At 43.3% G+C, this 7,623-nt stretch overlaps 1 non-coding gene across 1 annotated transcript; it reads right to left on the reverse strand.

Annotated features, from left to right (window-relative positions):
* Positions 1 to 1,581: 1,581 nt before the first annotated feature.
* Positions 1,582 to 1,653, reverse strand: TRNAH-GUG (transfer RNA histidin (anticodon GUG)). The gene has a single exon. It is a non-coding gene; the product is annotated as a tRNA-His (tRNA).
* Between the last annotated feature and the right edge of the window lie 5,970 nt (positions 1,654 to 7,623).

Consider the following 7,623-nt stretch of genomic DNA (forward strand, 5'->3'; position numbering starts at 1 on the left):
ATTCCTGAGGCCCAGCTGTACCCGTGCCAGGGCACATGCCTCTCTTTTTCGTTATATCAGTTCATGTTGGGTTTCTATTACAACCACCCGGTTCTGACTCCTACAATCTTCCTCCTCAAAGTATTAATTTATTGAATTTTCAGTATCTTAATAAAATTACAAATAACCTTGGATGGGCTTATTCTGTAAGCTGCTTTTAACTAACGAACGACTACAATTCTGTTGTCTGCTTAGAAGCATTAGTGCCAACCTGATGAGAAAGCCTTGCAGACTTGATGCACAGCCTAGGCTAGGTCTTACAGGAGAATCTGAGGAGTACGTATTTGGGGGGGGAGGTGCAGGGTTGAGGAATAAAACACAGGAGGAAGAGGAATGAATCTCAGAGTGGAAAATGGTCTTGAAAATAAGACTTGGAGGAGACAATAAACACATTTCACTTAGTTCCTGATAATCTGGGGCCAACCTTTTAGGGCCCATAATCAGAGACTGTTCTTTTTTGTTTGTTTGCTTGGTTTTGGGGGGGAAGGGTTGGTATTTATTATTTCTAGGAATTCATTGACTCTGAAAGAACTTGAGTAGATTTTGTGCCTACCCTCTGCACAAATTTTTATTTATTTATTTATTTTTTAGTATTACATAAATAACACAAATGAGGTTTTGCTAGGCCATCCATGAAACAAGGGTTAGAGGCACTAAAAAGTACCTTCTAGTGATCCCTTACTTAAAACATGGCGGGCTATAATTTTAGAGCAGTAAAACCTCATTACAACATACTTATATTTGACATTTTCTGGCTGTTTTGTTCATGTTTTTAAGTCCTGGAGAAAGGCCCGTTAAAGCCATGTTACACACATTAATTCAGCATTTAGCCATTCACAATACAAACCCCAGTCTTTCGGAAAATGTCATTAAAAAAGTTTCACCATATATGGACATTATTTATTGCTTCAGCACCATTGTCTACTTATAATATTCCCTTTATCAGACCCAAATGCCCACTTCTGAGATTTTCGTTTTGAGCAACAACTGGCTCCTTACATTATCCAGTGATGCAGGAAAGTTAAATTACAGCCAGTTCATATCATAGAAACAAAATGTTTCCTGCAATTACTGATAAGGGACAGTTCATTTTCTCTCTGTCATCCTGAAAAACAACCTCCTAACAACAATTCATGCCTGGTTAAACAGGATTTCCACATCTACTGCTCACATCTTCCCAAATAATTCAGGGTTGTTATTACTGTACAGCCCTGGCAAGGCTCAAAAGCAAGCAGACTTGACGAGGCTGCTCAAAGCAGAGCTTAAGTAGTTGTAATTAATAATAATTACATGCCCACTACACTCCAGTTTTATCGTATTATCCGTCAATGCAAATAAAAAAACCCACACACAACACACTTGCAACAGGATTACTGTATTAATAAAGTTACTGTGTATATGTCCTCTTGCTAACGTTTAAAATATTTGCACTGGTTTCCGCTTTACGGATTTTCATTATTGTAAGTCTGGCCGCAAAATGTTGACTGAATGCTCTACAGCTTGAGACCATAGTTGTTCTCTTCCAAAAGCCTTCTCCTCTCCTGCCGTGACTCGGATTCGAACCGAGGTTGCTGCGGCCACAACACAGAGTACTAACCACTATACGATCACGGCAAGCTACAGGAGAGCTGAGGACTCAGCTTCCTCTAAGAACCACTGGAATATTAAAATTTGTGGAAACACTGCCATCTATTGTCTAAATACATACATTCTCTTAATATTTAGGAAGAGGAGCAGTGTTTCAGTAATCTCCAATTTTTAGAGGAACAATAAAAAAAGTACCTGAAAATGAAACCAATATTGTCTTTCGGCTGATTAGGAAAATTGCATTAGGTCAGGATTCCCTGGATTCACTATCCAGGAAATGGTAATCAAGGTAACAAGACTAAGAGAAACTAGACTGTTGACTCATGCTTTCTACTCTTAACCAATAATGAATATAGGTTTTCCCATCCCCAACCGCCACCACCAATTATGGTGCATTTGAATGACATATGAATCTGAGCCTCTTTTGTGGTTTCTCCACCACTAGTCTCATTTCCAGAAGCTCTCATTTCCAGAAGCTTAGGCAGTGCAACTATAAAATATATGGCAAAGACAGGATGGCCCAAGAACGGGGGAGACTCAGAAAGACTTGTTTCTCCTATTAGAAAAAGCCAGAGTGAGTATTCCCTGGCTGAGGAAAGCCCTCCCTTTCAAACCTGCTTATCCCTAAAGCTATTTTTTCCCCCAGAAATATATAGGTCTTAAAGCCACTATCATCTCAAATAGAAAAGCTTCCTAATAACATTAGCAACCCACCACACAAAGAAACTGGAGTGTTCCATGTAAATAAATTTCAGGGGGAAATTTATTATAAATTTCCCTGTACAAATTAGTTTGCACAATACGTTCTAAAAACCGAAAAACCTTAAAAGAAAATACGGAAAAATTTATAGCTAATCAATAGATCATTATCCAGGTGTCTCCTTTAAGCCCTTTAAACAGAGAGGAGTTGGGAGCAGCTGGAGCTAGCTGCCATTGCGTATGGGGTGGTGAGACCCTAATCCATCTGTTGAGAGGGTGCCAATACCTCTAGTGCTTCTGGAAGGAGGATCTCCCTGAAGATAAACAAACACTAGCACACAAATGGGCATTCTCTCCCTCTTCTTTGAATACTTATAGCCCCTTGTATTTTCCTTCAAACCCTCACAAATACCTTTCCCTTCTAAGGTCGCATAGAAGAGTACTGTCCTGGTTACCTGGGCATCATGTGTTCTGTGCTGGAACCCAGGCAAAGGACTCTCTGGCCCTAACAGGAACACAGGTAGGCGAGTCTGATGAGAGGTCACTCTGTGACAAAGAGGCAAAGATCTGGCTTAGCAAGGAGCAATTTCCAAAGTTCAGTCATTTGTGCCCTATATTCATAGCCTGGCGCTAAACCATTCGTAGACGACCTGCTTCTGGGTCGGGATTTCGTACGTAGCAGACCAGCTCCCTCGCTGCGATCTATTGAAAGTCAGCCCTCGGCACAAGGGTTTGTCTCTGTCCCTCGCGCGCCCGCCCGCCCGCGCGGGGGCGCGCTCAGTCTCCGTCTCCCTCCGTCTCTCTCCGTCGGCCTCCCTCCCTCCCTCCCTCCCTCCCTCCCTCCCGGGGGGGGGCATAGTTTTTGCCATAGGACACACCACCTGAACAATAAGAATAATAACATTTTTCTTTAAATCAACTTAGAAAATAAACTGTGGAGCCAGAGTGTCTGTATTCTAATTCAGACTGTCACTGAATAGGGGGCCTCGGGTTATTTATTTAACCTCTGTGCCTCAGTTTTCTCATCTGTAAAATGGAGATAATAAGAGTACATACCTCCTAAGATTGTTATAAGGATTAAAAGAAAAATATACGTTAAAAGCTTAGAATACGTTGATCGCATAGTAGGCACTGTAGAAATGTTAGCTATCTAAATAAATATATTTTCAAGAGAAATTTTATAACATTACCATATATGTTAAAAATACGGTACCACATTTCATAAATAGAGGCTACTAAGAAAATGCAAAAACAAAGCAATGGAATTAGATTCTATCCACGTATTCTGAGCCCAAGTTCTGTTCTCTGTTAAAAAGGAAGGTGGCCATGACTCACCAGAATGACTGAAAGAGATCTGAAAAAGGAGTAAATTTCTCTTCATAGGATTCAATACTATTAAATGCCATAGCCACTGAAACCAAAAAACCAAACCCGTTTCCATCCAGTCAATTCCAACTCATAGTGACACTACAGGACAGAGTAGAACTTCCCTATAGGTTTTCTAATGCTGTAATCTTTATGGAAGCCAACTGCCACATCTTTCTTCCACAGAGCAGCTGGTGGGTTCCAACTGTCTACCTTTAGGTTAGCAGCCGAGTGCTTAACAACTGCGCCACAATTAACTCACGCATCATCTCCTCTAGGCTAGGCTATGCTGCATGATAACTGCAAAATCTTAGTGGCTTAGAACTATGAAGATTTTCCCCTTGATCACCTCCATTTCCATTGTGGGGCCCTGCTCAATGTTTCCTTACTCAGGGATCCAGGCTAAGGGAGCAGCTACTCTCAGGAATGTTGTTGGTTGCTGTGGCAAATGGAAAGAGAGCTCAGAGTGACTGGAACCAGCAACAACTAAAAGTTCTTCTCACAACTCATTCATTAGAACTGGTCACATGATTTCACCCAGCTGTGAAAGTACCAGGAAGTTCAATCCTGCCATGTGCCCAGAGAGCAGAGAGTTGGGAATATTTGGTGAACCACATTAATGACTTTCACTCATACCATTCTTGGGAAACCCTAGCCTGGAGAAGTCTGGAAGACTGTATGCCTAAAGGAAGGCATGACTGAGGCATAACAACTCTGAACACTATAGACAGGCCCAGTCTCTGAGAGGTGTTCACCAGCTAAGGCTTTTCTTTCAAGCCTACCTGGGCTCCTTCTGTGTATGAAAATGCTCAACATCTTGTAGATAGACTCTGAAATGTTCTCACCTGTAGAGTGGGAAAGGCTTTTGAAAAATTACCAAGCTTTTATCCTACCCAATCACTGTCTCCTTGGAGATATGCATTCAGATTTCTTCCACAAGCACCAATACCCATGACCCACTACACACAGAAAAACCAATGAAATCAAAACATGGTTTCCCACGGCATTTCCAGTTTCTCTGCAATCTACCACCTGGTTATTATTTTTCTGACTGTGCTATGTCAACACCGATGTTATCAGTTTCCCACTAATTTGTTAATCATTTTATAAATACTTGTTGGGGACCTACTAGAATCCAATCATTTTGCTAGCTTTTAAGGATTCAATAAGAACAAGATAGACATGGGTTATGATTTCATGCAATTTACAGTCTAGTGGGAGATACACATGAATAAACATATGAGCTGAGCTGGGTGCCATGGATGTTCGTGTTTTTGTAGTTGATAGCTGCCGTGGAGTCGGTCCCCAACTCATGGCGACCCCATGTGTTAGAGCAGAACTCAGCTCCATAGGGTTTTCTTGGCTGTAATCTTTACAGAAGCAGTTTACCAGGCCTCTCTTCCACAGAGTCACTGGGCGTGTTCTAACCGCCAACCTTTAGGTTAGCAACTGATGGTAAAGCACTTGTACCACCCAGGGTTCTTGGGTGCCATGGGAAGGAAGAGATAAAATTTTCAAACTAGATTGAAGCGGAGAAAGGCAGGGAAGGGATGGCACTTGAGAGAGAGGAAAGAGAGAGAGCGGCCTGGTTTGCATGATTCTAGTCATTTCTCCGCCCCTTCTACCTGTGTGACCTGTAGTAGTCACTTAACCTCTCTGGGTCTCCATCTCTTTCTCAGGAAAATAAAGGGAATTGAAAAAGATGAGCTCTCAGATTCTTTACATCTCTAAGGTACTATAATTTAATTAAGAGAAATATATTCATAAACAAGAACCATACATAAAAATTTTGGAGAAAAAAATTCAAAGCGGGACAGTGTACTAATTATTATTGGTATCTTTCATGTTTTTTCCAGAAGTTCACAGAAGTGGCCATTTTGTCTCCTGCTTAGTGTTTCTTATTTCCCTGTCTATGGCATAATATTTTAAGTACATAGGGGCTGTATGAGTTGTCTGAGTGATTTAAGTTGGGTGTAAAGAAGAATTTCCTGTTTGTGAGAGGCATTAAACTCTGGAATTCATTCTTGGGAAGATTGTGGACTTCCCTTTTCAGGAAGTCTTTAAAAATAAGATGGGCCCTAACCAGCATCTCATTGTTTGATGTGATGGAGCAACAGCCTTCCTGCCTCTCCTCTGGCTGCCCGACCACAGGGTGGTCCTTCTGATGGAGTCGTTATCGTCCCTGGTTATTCATAATGGGGTCTAACAGAGGAGGGGGGCTGACAAGAGGGTACTGGGACGGGACGAGGCCCCCACCTCCCAGCTGTGTCCTACAAAACCAGATTGGAACTTCCAGTGTCACCATGCCCGCCTCTTTTCCCAGACCAGGCTCTGTTTTTCCTCCTCATCCCTCTTCTCAGTTTGTCTCCTGCCTCACTGCGGGGTAGGGAAATGACAGTCAGATCCATCACTGGGCTGGAGGCCAAGAGCGGCAATCCACGGGGCTGGGGCTGGGGCTGGCCCGGTGCCCAGTCCTCAGACAAAGACAGGTTAGGAACCCCCTGTGAAGAAAACTCCTCGTCCCCTCCTCCCACAGTCCTGCCTCCATGCGGGCCCAGCCAGCCAGGCCCTCAAAGGGGCCTTCAAACCACTTCTTTCTGGGGTTCTTTCTAGGTTCAACCCTACCACCACCTCCACCCCCGTGAGCAGTATTTGTGTGTGCGTGAGAGAGAGAGAGAGAGGCTGACAGAGACAGTGTGTACGAGACAGCACTGGACAACGATTTCCTACAGGTTAAGAGGACCAAGGATTCCTCATAAGTGCTCCTGGGATTAAATCATATTTTTAAGGAGAGAATCAGGTAGCTGAGAACAGAGAGAGCTCAAGTAAATGATAGCTCTGGATTCCAAACTTACACAAGATGCCACCTTCATCATAAAGCACCGTGGCCACCATAGCCTTAGATCTGACCATCTTAACGTTTGCTCCATGTTACCAGAAAAGCTTTGATCCCCTGAAATCACGAAACAGTAGAGAAAATGCATGCTTTTCTGAATGCTTGCACCACAAAATGTTTTAACAGTTTACATTTCCAAGAGCAAATTGCCTGGAGTGATTTCCTCCTTGCTTATTAATGATTCTGTTTAACCAAGTCAGAAATCTCACTGTGGGGAAAGCTGGGATGGGGAGGGTGGGGAAGGGGCTGTTGGTTGGTGGTTTAATTTTAATTTTTTTTTGCCTGAAGGCACCATTAGAAAACTCCAGATGCAAAGCTTTCTAATAGAATTCCTCATCTGACGCAGCCCTCTGGAATACAAGGGCCTAACCTTTACGATCTGGCAGGCCAGGCCTCTATTTGGAAACCTTATGAGGGGAGCTGATCCATTAATGATAATGTGCCAACAGCTGAAGGCCTGGGGCCGTGGAGAGTTGGGGCTCTGCTCAGAGGGAAAGTGGTGGCAAGGCGACACCCTGAGGAGGTGGTAGTGGGGGTAGAGGGGGATCACCTAATAGTGGAGAGCCAGGGAATGACCCCAGGGACAGGGTTTCTCTTCTAGTCACAGAAGCTGAGATTTTAAGAAGGGAAGCTGTTGGCAGGAAGGGGACTGATTGCTATTGCCGTTTTTAGGTGCCATCCATTCAGGTCTGACTCATGATAACCTTACGTAGAGCCAAAAAAAATAGCGCTCGGTCCCGTGCCATCTTTTGATTGTTGGTGTGTTTGAGTCCATTGTTGCAGCTCTTGTATCGATCCATCTCATGGAGGGTTTCCCTTGATTTTGTTGGTCCTCTACTTCACCAAGCATGATGTTCCTTTTTAGTCATTGTTTCCTGATGAGGGTCCAAAGCAAGGGAGTCGAAATCTTGCCATCCTTGCTTCTAAGGGGCATTCAGATTGTACCAATTAGCATTCTGGATTTATGGTCATGAGAGTTCAACCAGTCACAGTGGAGCTACTTTTCTTAAAGAAGCATCCCCCTAGGCTACTGGAGC

The sequence above is a fragment of the Elephas maximus genome, chromosome 9 (assembly GCF_024166365.1).
Source record: "Elephas maximus indicus isolate mEleMax1 chromosome 9, mEleMax1 primary haplotype, whole genome shotgun sequence".
Lineage (NCBI taxonomy): Eukaryota > Metazoa > Chordata > Mammalia > Proboscidea > Elephantidae > Elephas > Elephas maximus.